This window comes from Panthera pardus, unplaced genomic scaffold, assembly GCF_024362965.1.
Source record: "Panthera pardus isolate Hobbes unplaced genomic scaffold, ASM2436296v1 HiC_scaffold_8, whole genome shotgun sequence".
Lineage (NCBI taxonomy): Eukaryota > Metazoa > Chordata > Mammalia > Carnivora > Felidae > Panthera > Panthera pardus.
The window spans coordinates 101011453-101031717 of NW_026527013.1; the positions used below are offsets into that span (position 1 = coordinate 101011453).

General features: G+C 37.0%; 1 protein-coding gene and 1 pseudogene across 1 annotated transcript in view; one reads left to right on the forward strand and one right to left on the reverse strand.

Moving 5' to 3' along the window:
- Positions 1–20265, forward strand: part of UMAD1 (UBAP1-MVB12-associated (UMA) domain containing 1) — a 217288-nt gene that overhangs the window by 76150 nt on the left and 120873 nt on the right. The window lies entirely within an intron of this gene.
- On the reverse strand, positions 34–19418 carry LOC109263578 (5-azacytidine-induced protein 2-like; annotated as a pseudogene).

Consider the following 20265-nt stretch of genomic DNA (forward strand, 5'->3'; position numbering starts at 1 on the left):
CTTCAGAATTAATTTCTATAAAGTCAGTTTTGATTATGTGGATCCTAAAGTTTTAGCTTCCCCAAAGGTCACCTTACTCAGTTTTGGAGGACCTGGGAACACCCACGAGTTCCCTCCCATACAATTTTTGCAGTAGTAGTTGTGTTCCTGAAATCTTGTGCCACCATTAGGAATGGATCTTTCACTGTGTGCCCATGACTGGAGAATTGATTTTTCGGATAAAATGTTTCTATCTCCTGATAAAGGAGACGTGGTGATATTTATTACAAAGGGCTTTGCCATTTGGTATTGTCTTTTGAGAGATAGTATTGTCTTTTGAATATTCTGGTAAAATACATCAAATGGATTTCTGTGTTATCCTTCCCGATGACTTCAGTGCATTCTTTTGGGCTTTCCAGATTGCAGTTGGGGTTTTCAGTGTTATTAGTACAGGCTGCACTTAAGTCACTGATATAAATTAGTCATTTCTCTCCTTGGTTCCCAGTACGAATGTTGCATAGTATGACTTGAGAAGCATAGTCTTTGGAGATGCCTGCTAGTCAGACCGTCTTCCTGAGAATGATCCCTTTTTTTAGTGTTTTAGATTTTTGTAGTTCAATTTTGAGATCACTGCATTTCTTCCTCCTGAGTCCCAGCACTTGTGCTCAACCATTGGTCTTCAGGTACAGCTCCATTTTTCCACCTCTCCAGTTTGATGAAGGTAGATGTATGTGCCTCTTTGCCTGTGAGTTTCTACTTCTGTCTTTATCTGGAAGAGTTCTGTTTATTTAGATTGCATCTGTTCACTCAATACTTTCAGGTTTAGTTGTCTTTATTCATTTTGTTCTAATGTGCTCTTCAGATGATCTTATCCATGCAGGCCTTCTGATGTGCACAGAACCCTTATTTATTTGTGTTTTTTTTTTTCACAGAACATATTTTTCTTCATCTAATCAAGTTCCTATAAATGTTTCTTCCAGAAGTCTTATTCTTTAAGAATCAGTTCTCTCTCTTTGAATCCTAAAGTTATTTCTTAATGTCTTCATATAAAATGACAGGGCAAAATAAGAAATGACAGACTTGTACCTCAGTGGGTTGAGATGAGAGTCACTGTGTCACTCAGAGCTTTTCCACAATTTGGAGGGCAGGTGTCATCCCCTAACAAGTAATCCAGCATGGCTGGAGCCTGGCTTCCAATGGCTGCCTAAAGAGATGGTCACTTCTCCTCCCCTTGTGTTAGAAAACAAACTGAAAACAACTGGGGTGGCCAGAGGTCACAGGGCCTCTGGTTTCCCCAAAGACCCCTCTGCTTCTCCTGAAGTGATGGCTGCCTTGCTCCGTGAGGGTGTGCCTTGTCTTGGCTTGGTCTGCACCCCTGCCCCACAGGTTCTGGAAACCTACATTTTGAGAGTCCTGGTGTCTTCTGGAGAAAAAGGAGTTAAGCTCACAAAAATGTATAATTTTTACATATTAATTTAGGAGAAACTCATTGTCTACTGAATCAGACATCTGGGTCTGAATCTCTGCTCTGCTACTTGCCGGCTGGGACTTTGGTGAGTTAATTAACCTCTCTGGGCTTCAGTTTCCTCAGTTTTGAAAGGAGGATGATGACATGGTCTCAGTAGGGCTGCCGTGATGTTTATATCTGATAATTGATGTGAACTGTGCAGCCCACCGTAGGGCACAGAATGGGTGCTCACTCAACAGCAGTTTCTCCTTCTGACCAGCAGAAAGCCGAGGTTTCTGCCTAAGCCTGTCTCCAGTTCTTAAGTTTGGGTTTTGTATGGTCCATTATTTAATCTCCAGAGCAGATCATCTAGGTCATGTTGGAGGATCAAAAGCCTCAAGAAGGACTACCGCCACAGTAGAAGTAAAAAGCAAAATTAGTAGGAAACACTCAGTATTACTTGATTTATTTAACCTATGACAGTTTTATTCGTTCTGATGACACATCAATGGTTGTACCATTATTTTGATGTATATGCTGAGATTTACACAGTTTTAGTGACCCTTACACTTTCATCTAACAGAAAATGATTGTTTTTGCTTTGTTTATCTGCACATTTTTGCTAAACTGGTCTCCTTGAAGCTTGGCATATTGTCTTTTTATGTGTAGTAATATAAGAAAGAGTGTCTAATGTGGGAAGGTTGCATAATTTTATAGTACCCAGGTTTTATGATAAAATGTAGAAGCACCATAATATAAAGTTGGTGTATTCATTTCTTTTGAGCTAATCCTGAGTATTTTCTTTTTCTTGAAGTGTGTTTCTTTCTTTGCCTCTCCTCTCTTTTGCATGTTCTCAATAAGCGTCTATATATTTGACTTACAGAACTCATCCTGAGATTTAATTTAGGTTTTCCTTACTGAGTGGTCCTTCATCATTGGTAGGAAGCTAGCCTGAGTAATTCTCATGGCTTATTGGACCATATCATTTCCTGCATGTTATCTGTATTGAATTACAGTAGGAGATCCCAGTGAGAGACCGTCTACCCTACTGTCCGGGGGCTTGGCTTCTGAAGTTCATTAGACCAGAGTTCAAATATGGTATATCTAACATTAATTAGCTATTGGTCTTTGGGCAGGACACTTACTATCTTTTTGCCTCAGTTTCCCCATGTTTAAAACAGAATAATAATGCCTAATTTATCAGATTGTTATAGATTAGATGAGATGATGTATACCAAAGGCTTAGCCCAGCATGTGTATACACTAAGTCCAAAGTAAACATTAGCCATTATTATGTAATGGAAGATACAGTGTTATTAAAACGTTGTCTTACTAATCACCTTAAACCAAGCAACAACATAATCCAATTTTTCACGTTATCAATTGAAAACATGGATTCTAAAATCCAAACTAATAGAAAGCCAAACTAATAGAAAAATGTCATTTTGATATGTATAGGATTATAATTATTTTGAATTGATAGAAGTGTCTACAGAATATTAAACAATAGTTAGCTATTAAAAGAATTAGTGCACTTTCTTAAAGATGTTCAGCATATGACCAAGACATAGAGTAGGCATTGGAAGGATTTACTATACTTTATGAAATTTTTCCAGTATGGGATCTGACTCGCTGAACTTGAAAATGAAACAAACAAAACAGAAGCTTGTTCTCCCTGTGCCCATGGTGCCAGAAAATAAATCACTGCTGTATTCGTCAAGTCATAAAATTTAAATCATCTCTATTTGAGTTGGATACCTTAGGGTAGTATTTGATGCTAACCACTGGTTCAGGCAGGATCTGGTGACATTTAATGGACTATTGTTCAAGGTCAGTTGACACTAGGTCATTGCCTCAATATTAAAGCATTACGAAATAATATGAATGTAAAAAAAAACTTCCATTAAGCACTGGATATAAATGAACTTTATATGTCCTTCTAACCAAATATACTATGGTTTATGGTTATGTGACAAATGCTATGCATTAAGAACATTTTCTTGCTTTAGCTTTACCAATAATTTGCTCCTTTTTTGAGCTCTCAGGGCTGTGGCTACTTAACAACACATGTAGGCATTTCTTTATGTGCTTCTTCTGCTTTTGTGTTTTTATAGGCCAGAAGCCCCAGCCTTCCTCCTCTGTGGAATGCTGCTGATGCTCAAAAGTGGCACTGTCTTTGCCCTGGACAGTACAGTGCCAGTGTTTCATTTTGTTTTTTGTTTTTTGGTTTTTTTTTACACCTGCCATGTTCAGTTGCCTTGACACAGCTGCATTTAGAATTAGCTGGTAGCCTGAGTTTCAAGGTCAATGTTCACAGGTGAGCTAGAGTTCCCAGGTGAGACAGAGAATGGGAAAAGGAAATAAAAAGGAGAGACGGGCTACGGAATGGAATCCTGTTGTTCGAATTCCTTAGCGAGCTGGCAGAAATTTTAGGAGAAAGGGTAAGAAACTAGTTTTACTTCTCGGCCCCATTATTCAGGCCTAATATCTGAATGAGTTACAAACTTTTAAAATGAAGTCTTTCAGATGTTGGTTAATTATTACAAAAGTATACCTTAAGTAGCTTAGGCTATGTATTTTTAACTAAGAGCTTAGCCTAGTTTGTGAAATTAACAACTTTTTAATTTGACAGAGCGCAGATGAGACCATACACATACTTAGTAATGAACTGTATCAGCAGGCATTCGAGGTCTCACCGAGCAGTTAGTCTCTGTCTCACTGTCATTATTTTGCTTCGCCTCTGTGAAATTCACCATATTCGCAGTAAGTTGCTGTAACGTCAGGTGAGATCTGGCATTTCTCCCCATTCCTAACATCTGCCCTTTCCATGTTGTGCTCAACAAACTAAAACAGTTCTTTGCAGCAAGCGTCAGTAGCTCAGCCAGTGTTTCTTTGAAATGATTATTTACTCTTGTGTAGTAAGGTTTAACCTCAGTATCTTTGCTGTCTAAAAACGGTCAGAAATATCAAAGCTATCAAAGCTAAATGGATTCTTCAAGATCCATTTTTCTCAAGGAAGCTGACTGGTGTTTCTAATGACGCAGCAGGTTGAGCAAAACCTTCAGAAACTTGGGATATTTATATTAGAGTCAAAAGCAGTTGGTATTTCTTGAAATATATACATAAAAATTATACATAAAAAATATAAACATAAGTTTATACTAATCAAGGTATTTCCTGATCTTCTGAGAAATTATAGGATTTTCCAGTTGCCACTTTGGAAAGATGATGAATTCATGAACAGTAGAAGAAATGACCCCACTTGTCATTGATTGGTTCAAGAAACCTATAAAGATGTTCAGATTGTACGTCTTTGTACCAAGGGGAGCACAGGAAGGTTAGCCAGGGCTTGCCTGTAGAGAAATCTGAGTAAAGCTTTGCAGTTCCTGTGTCAATGGGGAAAATAGGAAGGCAGCTTAAACAAGTTAAGACTGCTAAGTATCTAATTACTATGTGGTGAGCCCCCTTTATTTCCCTCTAATAGGAGCATAATTTTTAAAAGTTCTTGAAACCCTGGAATCACTACTACTTTCAAGGCATGAGGCATATTTGAAATTCTGAACAGCAGGCTAAAACTTTCATTTGAAAACTGGTCGGTAGCAAATTTTAATACGAAGCAAAAGAGTTCCGTTATTTCATCCAAACCTGTATATTTTTTACATCCACCTGAAAGATGTTGTGTGAGAATTCACGACTACCCTGTGTGTCACATATCAACTAAAAGTGTCCTGTTAATCCTCCTTCAAACTGTTGTAAATTTAGCTTTACACCAGTTCGTATAAGATTGATGTTTTCTCTTCACAGCTTAAGGTAATACTTTATTTGACCTAAATTGTTTCAGATTTTAAGTTGGGATTGGCTTTGGTGTAGAAATCTGAAGAATTTTGAAATTTGGTGAGCAAATTCAAGTAGGACATTCCTTGTGTAACCGTTCATAACACTGTCCACTCTTATAATCTGCCTTTTGTATTACTCTTCCCATTCTGAAGCTTCATAACCCTTTTTATAGCTTACTACCTATAGCAATCAATAGATTTTGTAATCGTTTCCGTTTCTCTGGACTTCATCCAGAGTCCGTTTATGTCTTGACATGTAGCTATGAGAATTAAAGACAGTTTGCAAGCAGAAATAAATTTAAAGTCTTCCTCAGCTGAATACTGAAATCAGGAATTCACTGTTTCTCTAAATCCTTGTTAAACCCTGATTTTTAGGCATGCTTTTTTTTTTTCCTGCACTCCATTCATTTGATGGAAACATTAATTAAGTTAATAGCATGGCAGCGTCTCCCACTGCCACTGTGAATCCCTGAGCAGTAGTGCACGTTACATTAACTTCTTCAGGTTATAAAGCCCCCATTTTGCATGGTGAAGCAATAATTTCAGGGAATAGTGCTTAATGAAGTTTCCCCAGGTGTTTAACTTATTAGAAGTTTGAATCCTTTTAAGTGCAAGGAAAAAAAAATAAAGAAGTAGTTTTTTTAAAACAATTTTTAATACAGTGAATGAAAACAATTACAATGAAAGCTGAGATTCTCCCCGCTTATTAAGCCAACATTAACTTGAATACACATGACACCACCGGCTTGCTGAGAAAGAACTGTGAACTTTTCAGTTAACTACAATTAATATGATAAGGACCGAGCACAACCTGTATTTCTTTTTCCTCAAATATGGGACTTTTAAATCAACGGACTAAAAATCCAATACATTTATAAACTGACAAAATAAAGTGGGTGGATCAGTCAGTTAAGCGTCTGACTTAGGATCAGGTCATGATTTTGGGGTTCGTGGGTTTGAGCCTCGGGTTGGGCTCTGTGCTGACAGGAGCCTGGAGCCTGATTCCGATTCTGTGTCTTCCTCTCTCTCTGCCTCTCCCCTGCTCATGCTCATGCTCTTTCTCTCTCTCCCTCTCTTAAAAAAAAAAAAAAGTTAAACTTAAAAAAATAACAAAGTGATTTTTCTACTGCTAACTAAAATATTTAATTTTTTTGATGTAATGAAACTAACCACTTTGTAATTAGAATTCTTTGGAAAAAGCTTTCTTACCAACTGACTCTTAAAACTTACCATAGTGATAAAGTTGTTGGTTAATTAGTTACTGACGTGAGCCACCTGTCTTGTGTAGCATAGAGCCTAGTACATAATAGATGCTCAGCAGAGGTTTGTTGACATGTTGACGATTCACATGGTAATGGCCTCTTTCTGTGTAACAGTTCCTTTTTATAGTCAACAGGTGTTTTTACTACATTTTAATTATCTAGGCTCTAGCACTATTTAATTATCTTTCTAAAAATTTTTATTAGATTTAAATGCAATGTGAACATTTGTACTAGGAAAACATACTAAAATAGGTTTATGTTTGAGCTCTTTCCCCTCTTTAAATTGCTAAAACATAGTTGACATACAATATTACATTACTTTGAGATGTACAACACAGTGATCTGACAATTCTGTACATTACTCGGTGCTCACCACACTAAATGTAGTTCACCATCTGCTAACCATACAATTTTATTACAGTGTTATTGACTATATTCCCTGTGCTGTACTATTCATCTCCATGGCCTATTTACTTTATAACTGGAAGTTTGTACCTCTTAATCCCCTTTACCTGTTTCACCTATCCTCCTTCCAACCTCCCCTCTGGTGACGTCCAGGTTTTTTTCTCTATGTTAGAGTCTGTTTTGTTTGTTTTGTTTTTTGGATTCCGCATGTAAGTGAAATCACATGGCATTGGTCTTTCTCAGACTTAATTCACTTAGCATACTACCACCTAGGTCTATCCATGTTGTTGCAAATGGCAAGACTTCATTCTTTTTTATGGCTGAGTAATGTTCTATTGTGTGTGTATGTGTGTGTGTGTGTGTGTGTGTGTGTGTATCTCATATCTTCTTTATCCATTCATCTGTCAGTGGACACATGGCTTGCTTCCATATCTTGGCTATTGTGAATGCTTTCCCTTTTAAACATGTTTCCATACCTGGGAAGATAAAAAAGAAATTGTTACAATGGTTGCTTTCAGGGCCTGGGAATGGGGTGTTGGTAGAGAAGGGAACTCTTCACCAGTAACTCAGGAAATATTTATAAAGCACCCATTAGATGTCAGATACTTTGCAAAGTGTTCGTTATTTTGGGAGTATCAAGATATAGTCCCTGTCATCATGAATTTTATAGTTTCATAGCCTGGTAGAAGAGCCAGGCATTTAACACACACACACACACACACACCCATGTATATATATGTGTGTGTGTGTGTGTGTGTGTGTGTGTGTGTGTGTGTGTGTGTATATATATATATATATATATATATATATATCCATTTGCAACAACATGGATAGACCTAGGTGGTAGTAGAGGAACCAGCATGTGCAAAAGCCCAGAGGCAGTGGGGATTCTGACTTCCTGAAAGAACTGAAAGAAGACCAGTAACACTGAAGTATGGAGAGGGAAGCAAAGAACACGGAATGAAGATGGAGAAGAGACAGGTCACAGTATACAAGGCTTGGTAGTTTGAATTTTGTTCTAAAGTACAAGGGGATATTATTGAAAGGTTTTTAAGCAGAGGAGTAATGGTATCTGTTTTGTTTTGTTTCTTTTTTTTAATGTTTATTTACTTTTGAGAGAGAGAGAGAGACAGAATGCGAGCCAGGGAGGGGCAGAGAGAAAGGGAGACAGAATCTGAAACGGGCTCCAGGCTCCGATCTGTCAGTACAGAACCCGATGCCGGGCTCAAACCCACGAACCATGAGATCAGAGTCGAATGCTTAACTGACTGAGCCACCCAGGCACCCCTGTTTGTTTGTTTTAACTTGAAGACCTCACTCGTTGTTGTTGAAGAGAATGGATAGGAAGTGGCCTAAATCAATAATAAATAGTCTAGGCGAGAGATGGTGATAACTTGGACTAGGATGGTGACCATAGAAATGGAGAAAAATGGATGTGTTGCGTATGTATTTGGGGACTTGGTGATGGATTAAATTTGGGGACAAGGAGGTACCCTAGAACGAATCTCCATGTCTGCTCTCATGAGCCGCAGTGTAGAGGTTACCGAAGTCCAGAGAAGGAGAAGGTTTGGGGGTGGGGGGGAAGATCAAGAGTTCAGTTTTTAGACAAAGTAACTTTTATGTAGTAATGGAGGTTTATAGCAGAGGTTTGGGCTTCTAGTGTAAATTTCAGGATTTACATCTCTGTGAATGGATGTGATTACATAAGGAAGGCATGTTGAGAAAGAGAGCTGGGGAACTCTAAAACTTAGAGCTTGAGTAGTGTAGGAAAAAACTCACAAGGGGCTGAGAAAGAACAGCTGGAATCAAGAGGAATATTAAAGAGAATGGGTTATGAAAGCCAGGGTGGAAGTGCTTTGGTAAGAATTAGGCCCATCCTTGTGTATAAATTTGTAGAATTGTAGTAAGTCTTATAATTTATGTGCATGTATGTTTTTCCTAGAAAATGCCTTTTTATTTATTGGTATCCAAAAAACAAACCACAGTGTAACTAAAAATGAAGTTAACCAATGAGATGATCTTGGGTGGACTCTATTTTAGACTACTTTTTCTGAATGTACAGTTACCAAAGACGTGTTCAAACACCTGTCCAAAATACAGAGTGGGGAATATACAACATGCAGAATGCAAGTAGACAAGATTTTTATAAAACCTGCGTCCTGTGTTCCATGTATTATCATTAACTTGTCTCTGCTGGTTGGGTTCATAGAGCTTTAAGATACATAAATGTTAATGTTGAATTTAGTTTTGGTTCTTTCCTTGTTCGTTCTCGTGTGCCAAAACTTGGCAAAGTAAGTAGGGATTGCCATGCATACGTGTTCAATTGCTCCTTCTTATCTGGGTAATATAGCTGAACCAATCAGACTCAGGAATGTGTCTGGTATTCCCTGAGCCCTTTTGTAGTTGCAGTAGCTGATGCTACTGAATTATCTTGCTAAATGATAGGCTGTTTGCTGCCGGAAGGAAGAATGTTCTAATGGAAAGACCATGGACTTGGCTTCAATCCCAGCTCTAATTCTTACTCCTGCAGATTTGCACAGGCTACTTAATCTCCTCATCCTCCGTTTTCTCATGTGTGAAATGCCTATTCATAATGAATACCTACCTCACAAAATTTTTGTGAGGGTTTACTTAATAAAGCTAAGTGTGTAAAATGCTGAAGAAAATATCTTTAACAAAGCGTGCACTTCATAAATGTACTGGTTTTTAAAGGATTTTATAAAAAATATAGTTTCTGGTGTCTCCTAGCCCTTGCATTTATGTTTGTCAGTAATTATTTCTCGAATTTAAAAAGATTACAGTTCTTTTTCATCACAGAAACTGAGATTTCACCAGACACCATAGTGTCTACATGATCATAATTCGTTAAGACATAATTTATGCCTGTATTTGTTGCTCTGTTCCTCAAGGTGCCTCTTCCAAGTCACAGCTTCTTAGAAGGATTAATTCTTTTAATTCATGAACTTAATACAACCAAAATTTTCAGATAAAGTGATTTTCAAGATTGTCAGTCAGAAAAAAAAATATATACGAATAATCAAAGATTTGAAATTCTGTGTTCATTCATTTAAAAGAATCTTGATGGATGAGAAAGTTAGTATTTGACATTTAAATTTTTCTGACTTCTGATGTTAATGCTTTATTTGGTCTAAAATGGCACTCTGATGGAATATTCCTGTCTCTGTTACAGTAGACTTGCTGTATACTAAGCCCATCAAAGTGATAAACATGCAAGTATAATCATGTTAAATAATAATTCTCAGTATATTAGGGAAGACTTGCAGAGAAATATTTATGGTAAAGCACATAGGTTATGGAGTAGGTTGTTTTTGCTTGGTCTGTATGTGTATATGTACATTTACATTCCTGTTGAAACCTGAAAGAGGCGCTATATTTTTAAATGTTATTTTTAGTTTTTCACATCAGTGTGCATTTCTGTTTAAGTATCTGTCTAGAATTGGTCCAGAAGCAACATAATCAGATCTAGTCTGGTGAGTCAAAATGAAATGTATACAAATTCACATTCTTAGAAATAAGTTGATCTAAAATCAAAGCAAGAGAAAAAATGTGGTGTGAAATGTTACACAGATTCCACCACAGCATAATTGGCAAAGGATAGTAGACATGCTATTTGTTAAAACTTGAATTACAACAGTTGCTTAATTTTCTCACAATAGGATATAGCAAAGCAGTTAAGAAACATCATCTGTGAAAAACAGCATTAAGGCAGGTTAAAGAACCACAAATACAAAGTATATATAAAATTGAAAACAGAATGTTCAGTAATAATTGATTTTTGATGTCCTTTATAGATTTTTTTCTTGTTACACTGATTGGTTTATTTGAATAAATTTTCCAAGATCATGTTAATATTTTTCCTCTGTACATGTATGGGCTTATAAAATCTTGTAGATTTGGGATTTTCCTACTTTGAATAACATGAATGTACTAGAGAAGTACTTTACTAATAATTAAGTTGGGTTTTTCTGTTTTGCACTGTTGACAAAAAGTTCTTTTATTGTGGTAAAATATATATAACATAAAGTTTTCCACTTTAACCATTTTAGTGATACTAACGACATTTACAATAATGTGGTATCATCACCACTATCTATTTCCAAAATTTCTCATCATTCGAAACAAACTGTATTTTTAAAAATGAAATCTTTATTAAGATATAATTCATATACCATGACAATAACTTAAAGTGTACAATTCAGTGGCTTTTCATACAATCAAAGAGGTGTGCAGCCATCCCCACAGTCAACTCTAGAACATTTTCATCATCCCCAAAGAAACTCTACCCTTTAGCAGTTAAGCTTCATTTCTCCACAGGTTTCTATCTGAATGGGTTTGCCTATTCTAGACATTTCATATTAATGAAATGATAGAATATCTGATTTTTTGTGACTGGCTTCTTTGAGTTGTGTATTTTCAGGGCTCCTCCACGTTGGAACATGTGTCAGCACTCCATTCTTGTTTATTGCTGAATACTATTTCATTGTGTGGCTCCACCACATTTTATTTGTTCCTTAGTTGATGGACATTTCGGTTGTTTCTACTTTTTGGACATTAAGAATGGTGCTGCTATGAAATTTGCATACAGGTTTTGTGTAGGCATGTTTTCATTTCTCGTGGTTCATGCATAGGAGTGGAATTGCTAAATCAAATGGTAATTTTATGTTTAACCATTTGAGGAATTTCCAGCCTGTTTTTGCAAAGCGAGTGGCCCATTTTGCTATCCTAGTAAAGTGTGTGGGGATTCCAGTTTCTCCACATCCTAGCCAGTACTAATCGCTACTTTTTGATGATAGTCATCCTAGTGGTTGTGAAGTGATACCCACAGTGGTTTTGATTTACATTTACCTGGTGGCTTAATGATGAGCATCTTTTCATGTGCTTATTGGCCATTGATATGTCTATTGAACAAAAGTCTATTCAGATCTTTTGCTCGTTTTTAAAATTTTTTTTAGTGTTTATTTTGTGTGTGTGTGTGTGTGTGTGTGTGTGTGTGTGTGCGCACGCGCGGGCGGAGGAGCACAGAGAGAGGGAGACAGAGAATCTGAAGCAGGATCCCACAAATCAGTAGGCTCATGACCTGAGCCGAAGTTGGGCACTTAACTGACTCTGTCACCCAGGCGCCCCTGCTCATTTTTTAAGTTGAGTATTTGTTTTTCAATTACTAAGTTGCAGAAGTTCTTTATATATTCTAGATACAGGTCTCTTACCAAATCTGACTTAGAATTTTTTTTTCCTATTCTGTAGGTTGTCTTTTTTGAGATTTGATGGTTTCTTCTCTCCTATTCCTAATGTCATTTCTCTGGGCCAGCAAAGTCCTGTGTTCTGTGCTGTAGCATTTGGGAGGCATTTATTTTGGTACTTGCTACTGTGCTGGACACTGGGACCAAGTTCTGGGAGTAGGAGATGGAACTCACTCTCTGTAAGCTTACCATCTAGCGAAAAGGTCACAAAAAGTTACGTTGTCAGGAAAATCACTCTATGTTTACAAACCAGGGAGAGTTTATTTGACTAGATTAATGATAGAAACTTGCAAGTAGCTGAAGGAGATCAGCTTGAATATCATTGAGTATATGTTACTTCGTGGTGTGTAAAAACTAACCTAGTACAGTGATTTCCAACAAATGGTCTGTTGCGCCATGTTTTCCACTGCCCCTCATCAGAGCCCTGGGCCCTGGAAGCTCATCACGTTGGGTCATTATTTTTGTCATTGACTAGGTGGTTTCTTCTCCCCATTTACTCAAGTCTTATCTGATTTCCAAGGCCTATCTTAAGATACCTCATGACAGGCATCTTTCTGATAACTGATGATCTTTTCTTTCCTCAGTGTGCTTTTGAACCTTAAATGTGTCTTAACTAATAGCCTCCTATATGAATGTTTGGTTGTCCTCATAGCTTGCACATATTCCAGTTCAGACCATTGATTTCTTTGGGACGCTACCCATGGGGCTGAATGGAAGAAACATGGTAAAACCAAGGGATTCTGTTCTAGTTTTGCAAAATCATTTGGAAAAGTGATAAAGGAAAACAAAATCTGGGAAAAATCAGATAGCAGTGGGTTAGCAGACGCTGACTTGATATACTTCATTAAAAAGCTATTATGTTGAGTTAATGGAAATGAAAATATACAAATTTAGATATTGTTTAGCCTGTTGAGCATGTCCGTTCCTTAAACCCCCATATTTTTCATGGGATATGCACTTTTAGTAGGCTGACATAGAACTCTCATATGTTTAAAGTTTTCCATTTCACACATGTTGTCTAAATATGTGCATGTAGTTTTTCCTTTAGCTACCGGCCTAATAAAAGCCTCTTGTGAATGCTTATCACCTTGTAAAGTAGTTACCAGAGCTACAGTAAAATTTGCCTGCAAGTGAAAAGGCTTTGACTTCCCTAGAGGGAGAATAAAAAACATATGAGACAAACAGCAGCAACCGAAATTATCTGGTGTAGAAAGTGGCAGGATGCCAGCCAAATGCTCTGTCCCTAAAATGGTTTAAACCTTTATCTCAACTCACTAAAAAGGCCACCTTGTTTAAGGAACTTCAAACACAAACTTGGAAATGTCTCATTATTTTGGTACAGTTTACACAAATGATCTCCCCTTTTATGGCTATCTTCAGGTATGAAGGCCCTAAAGGGTTAGACGAATTTTTTAAACATTCCTATTTCTTTTTAAAAATGGTGTTGTATAGTTGTTACTGAAAGTTGTTGCAGTGTTTATTTTAGATACTTCAATGTATCTAATTAGAAATGATGTCGGTTTGTTAAGTAGGCAAAGTGGCCTTCAAGTGCATGGTGAAAAATGAGTAATGAGAAGCCTTCATTAGCCATTAGGCTTAGGAGGACTTTTCTCTAAATAATAGAGATGGAAGGGGTTCATAAATCTTACTGTTTTGGAGTGACCAGAGGAGAATAGACCATGCTATGTAGAGATATTTTGATGTCTGTCCTAGGGCAGGGGACAACTCTAGCCTTGTTTTGCTCAGAAGTATTGGTACTTTTTCAAAGTTACTTTTTAGAAGGTTCACTCAGCTTTTTGCTTTATAAATTTTAAATTATTATTTTTTTAATGTTTACTTATTTTTGAGAGAGCATGAGAGGGGAAGGAGCAGAGAGGGAGGGAGACAGAAGATCTGAAGCGGTCTCTGTGCTGACAGCAGTAGTCTGATGTGGGGGCTCTGAACCCTACAAGCTTTGAGATCATGACCTCCCAAAGTCGGATGGTTAAATGGACTGAGGCCCACCCAGGTGCGCCCCCAATCCATTTAATTCTAAACCCAAGAGCCTAGTCTTAGATAGAACCCCGATTATAGATAATGCTCCTGTGTGCATTGTGTATGCTGTTGGCTGTAATTATTAATACCACTCCATTTGAACACTTTGTGTCTTACAGAGTGTTTTATACATGCTACTTAATTTTGATTCTTTGAGAAATCCTTGGAATAAGGCAAGACAAACACTTCTCTACTGGTTTAGGGATGTGGGAAGCTGAGGTTGAAACACACCAAGTGACTTGGTAGGGGCCACAGGGTAGCGGAGGATGGTTTTCTCTCCACCACTCTACAGTGCTACCCACAAAGCTCCAACTCTTAGGGGTGCCTGGCTGGCTCAGTCGGTAGAGCACGTGGCTCTTGAGCTTGGGTTTGTGAGTTTGAGCCTCTCATTGGGTGTAGAGATTACTTAAAAATAAAATCCTTAATGGGGCGCCTGGGTGGCTCAGTCGGTTGAGCGTCCGACTTCAGCTCAGGTCACGATCTCGCAGTCCGTGAGTTCGAGCCCCGCGTCAGGCTCTGGGCTGATGGCTCAGAGCCTGGAGCCTGTTTCCGATTCTGTGTCTCCCTCTCTCTCTGCCCCTCCCCCGTTCATGCTCTGTCTCTCTCTGTCTCAAAAATAAATAAACGTCAAAAAAAAAAAATTAAAAAAAAATCCTTAAAAAGAAAAAAACAAGAAAGCTTGAAATCTTAGGTTATTGTGATACTTCACAGTTATGTAATATATTTTTGCCAAGAAATAATAAACCTTTGAACCAGTCAAAACTGCCAGATGGGCTGCTGCCATTGTAGTAACTCAAAAGCAGAGATGGATGTTTTGGGTCTTTGACCTCTATGACTGAGCCCACTAGGTCAAGATTTCTGGAAATGGGTACTCTTCATTGTTGTTTGTCAAATTACCCTATTTCTCTATGTAACTGAAAATCTGGCCTTCATTATTTTCAATTTAACAGATAATTTTCCTAAAAGGAAGAGAGAGTTTGCTTGTGTTCTTGGAAGAAAGTATAGTAATTAAATATAAACCATTAAGTTATCAGAGAATATGCTGTTTCTGGGCCGAAAAATAGGAAAACAAAATGTAATCACCTAACAAAGCATATGTTTAAAGCATATGTTGTATTGTATTCATTATATGTTATCTTTTATATACAAATATTTTATTATTGGTCGTATATTTATGTAATAAAGTTACATGATATAATAATTCCTGAAACCAAATTCTGTTCCATCGATTAGAACATAGTATAATTCAGTACCAATTCATAAATAAATACTTATAAAACTATTATGGAACAATGATAATTTGAAATTGCTGCTATAAAACAAATGACCAATCCTGGAATTGGAATATAAATGAATCAATCAATCTTGTTAGAGCTGGCAGAATTTGTTAAATGTTTATTTCTTTGAGAGAGAGAGAGAGAGAGAGAGAGAGAATACATGTGCACACAAGCAGGAAACGGGGAGAGAGAGAGAGGGAGAGAGAGAATCCCAAGGAGGCTCTGTGTGGTTAGCCCAGAGCCCAACATGGGGCTCCATCCCATGAATCGTGAGATCATGACCTGAGCCACAATCAAGACCTGGCTTGATTGAGCCAACCAGGTGCCCCTAGAATTTTCATTTTTTAATTTTTTTATTTTTATGGGAGCTGTTAAGGTGAGCTTTATTTTTGCCTTGGACTTACATTTACAGTAAAGTAATCCACATTGTGCTGTGGTGGGGCATTGATAATATAATAATGCTGATTCAAACATTTACCAAATTTTATGTAATAGCTATTGCCTTTTTATACCTGTTTAAATGCTATATATCATGTTTTCTTTTGAGAATAATAGTACATTTTAATATGTTTTCTATTTTTAGAAAACTTTGGGGAAAAAGAATATTTTTCACAATAATACTTTGGGATTAGCTCTGTCATTCTAGAACCAGTCATGGTTATCAATAAGTCTAGAAACCACCAAGGTTCCCAGATTCCTAATACCTCTATGCATCCCCTTTTATTGCTGTGCTACAGATCTCCCATCACACAAGATTTTCTTATACTCTGGACTTTGCTTAAATCGATGTGATTGCACTGATTTCTGTATTTGCTGTTTGGATTTTTTCCTTTTTTTTTTTTTTTCCAAAATTTCTCCCTTGTTAGTGCTTTTAAAAGTTCTAGCCTGTAGCCTTTCCATACTTGGTGTTGGTATTTTACAATAGATGTGAAGAAAAATTGTATGAGATTCCAAGGCAAATATTATCAGTTATTTTTTTAAGTTAAAATGAATGCTGTAACAATTCCATAGTATATACCATGAAATTTAATGTGCTAAATTAACTTAAACAGTTTTAACATTTTTTCCTTGAAGGACTCTTTTCTGGGTTTTTATAATCTCTCTTAAGTGAGGATACAAGGTGGTTTAATTACTTTCCAGCAATGCACACTCTTAACAGCCAACATTCCAAGTTAAAGCTATGTGTCTTCTTGGGGTTTGAACTGTTTCCACCTAATCCAAGGAAAAATATTTGAGGGACATTAGTTAATGCATTTTCCAGGAATGGGAGTGGGTAAGTATTTTTTTCATAGCTTATAGAATATTTAGCAATTTGAGCCTCTAATATTTAATTTTATAGCGTTCTCAGTACTGGTGTCAAAGGCTTCCTCTAGAAATAGTGAGAAATTATGTGAATTCCCTTCTTGGTATGTTTAGGAGGGCAGGTCATAAATCTTAGTTTCATATTTTTCTAAAATGAAACCAGGCATTGATATTTGCTGTGATCTAATATGCAGATACAATGAAAAGATTCATAAACTATAAAGATTTTTGAAAGTTGTCACAAAAGGTCACATAAACTGAAACTGTTGTGCAGAAAACATCTAAGATTTAATTACTCTTTTCTGTGATATTTAAGTTCTGTTAAAACTTTAATAACATTAAATACTAATGAAAGGACCTTATGTGTCTCATTTGCATTCATAAATATCCATGAAGGATCTCTTTCACCAGAGTTATTCAATCTTAGTCCAGGACGAGGTCAGACATTGATTATGTTTGACAGTCTTAACAAAAGTGAATGGGAAAGATAGATTTTCCTGTATTTTCCGGCTAGAATGGTGAGGGCACTGATCTTGAATATATAGTTTGATATATGGAGAGGAATATTAACACAATAGAATGATAACGGTCAAGTACAACCATAATGATTACTAGTTATTGAGCATCTGGTAGATACACCAGGCCACATAACAACTCTTTATGTGTTTCATGTGAAGTAATTGAAGCAAACATCTCAAGTTCAGATGGTATTACACCCATTTGACCGAATATGGAAACTGAAGTTGCAAGAAATGAAAAGACATGTCTAAAGTTTCCCAGCTGGAGGCCATTTTGCATACATTGGACCTCACTGAGCCAAGCTGCTTGTCCATGTTTGACTACCTTGTGTTCAGAGACAGAAAAGGTATTGATAATATGTAATTTATTTGGCTCAGAAATGTTTGTGCTTTTAAATTTGAATTAGCTGTCTTTTGGCAGTTTGCGATTTGTAACATGATGGAAGATAGTAAAACTCCACTCAAATTAGTATGACTCTTCTGATTTAATCTCCTCTGATCACTCTCTATTTCATACTACACATGGATGCCTATTTTTCTTATATTTAACAAACATGTATATAGCCCAGGTGTGCATCAGGTGCTGCCCTGAGTATTTATGAAAATGAATTCATTTAATGCTCGCAGTATCTCCATGGAGATATAGGTATTAATTTTTCCCCATTTTACAGATAAGATAACCGAGGCACAGAGACATTAAGTGACTTGCTCAATTACAGGTAGAAAGTGGCCAAGCAGGGATTTGAACCCAGTCACTTTGGCTTCAGAGTTTGTGCTCTTCACTGTCTGTTTTTCAGATTTTATAGAATATGGTGAAAGCAATAATTGTTTGAAACTTCTTCCTGGACTGAGAAGTGTAAAGGGGTAAATAGAGATAATAAATAATGTAAATAAAATATTTGGTAAGAATAATAACCCCCAATAAGACCTTGGAATTCTTTGTTAAAAATGGAAGAAGAGCGGCGCTTAGGTGTCTCACTCTGTTAAGTGTCTGACTCTAGATTTCAGCTGAGGTCATGATCTCATGGTTCATGGGATGGAGCCCCACATAGGGCTCTGCACTCACAGCGTGGAGCCTGCTTGGGATTCTCTCTCTCCCTGTCTCTCTGCCCCTCCTCAGCTGGCATGCATGCTCTCTCTCTCTCAAAATAAATAAACTTTAAAAAAAATCGGAGATGAATTTTGAAAACAGCTATAATTGTGTTAAAATCCAGTTGAGCCTCCTACTTTGTAGGGTCTGTTTGATGTTGTACAAGCTCTTCTTTATGGATATAGCTGACCAGTGTGCACATAGTGTCATTATTGTTTCCTGTGTTGTACCGCTAGTTACATTACTTCCACTAATGAACAAGTATTGAACTCTGTGACAACTATTTCATGTCCTCTCCACTTACATGTATCCATATGTAATAAATGAGAGACATTTCCTTTGGACATACGGGACAAATGAGGCTTTTAGAGTTGTTAGGTTAAAATAGGACTGATGTTTCTATAGCTTTAGAGAGAGAGAGGCTGGATGCATCAATTGAAACAATGGATTGGTAACACTACAACCGAAGAAGTTTCTGAAGACGACTTAGAAGTTTTTGATTAATTAAGATTTCAACTTAGATGAATTTCAGTTTTGGCAAACACAAAGACTAAGCGATCCGAGCTGTGCAGTGTGGGAAAGTCCAGGAATGTAAATTAGACTTTGCTATGAGACGTTCTAGAAGTGTACTCAGCCTAAAATTGAATATTTATGTGGGAGTGGAGTGACAGGTGGTCACTACCCCAGCTCCTCTGGGGGTGGATTAAGGACCTTTGGTTTAAGCTGGATCTTCTAACTACTCTGTTTACCTGTAATCAGTCAAGTTTAGCAGGAGCTAATTTATTGGATTTAGGTTTCAGGGCCCCTTCCTTACACCAGCCACTTCCAAGGATTTGGGAGGGTCTCTGGTTCTGTGTTCGCATGGCCATATTATTTTGCAAAATTTTCAAAAATTCTTCAGAATTTGAGGATATTTAAACCACACGGTTAAAACTGCTGGCTCTACCCTGACCCTCCTTCCATCACTTTGCTCACCTGCTGCATTGCTTTGGCGTGATCACAGGCATTGTTGCAATCTGGCTAGAGGGAAGTTGAACTGGGAATAAATATGTAACTTTAACTTCAGCTTGAAAGATGGTTTGGAATGTTTCAATCAGACAACTGAGAAATCAGATTCCTAATTTAGACAAATATGAAGAGTTACTTTATTTTTTACCTTAACCTTTATTTATTAAAGAACTGAGAACATTCAGATAATAGAACATAAAATTAAAGCAATAAAGGTGAATGATGAAATAGAAATTATTCTGATGGCAAAAAATATATTATACCCCCCCCCAAAAAAAAATCAGATTCTCCCCAAAGCAGTAATTCTAAAAGTGCTAACTTTTGAACAGAAGTAGCAAGTAGGCTCGATGAATTGTCTGAAAATGCAGTTAATGAAGAAGAATGAATCCTATGAATCCCTTGGGGAAAGAGCTGTGTTGCTTGGCTGACTTGACCACAAAATACAAACACAGAAAAAGATAACATAAAACTTGATAATATGTGTCTATAATGAGCTTTATAGTTCACCAGTGTCTTCAATTCAAAGAGTATTTAGGAGTACTCCCCACATAAGAAACTGAAAGTTTGCAGTTTATATATGAAAAGAAATTGTATGGAAGTTTCTCCAAATTTGACAATGGTCCTGAAAATTTACCTGACAGGAGTTGTGAAGTTAGAAGGTTTCTTAAACATATATTTGTAAACAATAAGATTTCTATACCCAAAGTAGAAGAAACCCCAAATTCTTCTTCCTTTTTTCGTGTGGAACGTTGTATCACAAAATTGGTATTTGCCAAAATGTGCAGAGTCAGAAGTTTAAGGAAGGAAGTGTTAGAAAAGTGTGCCAGATGATTGATTAATAAAAAA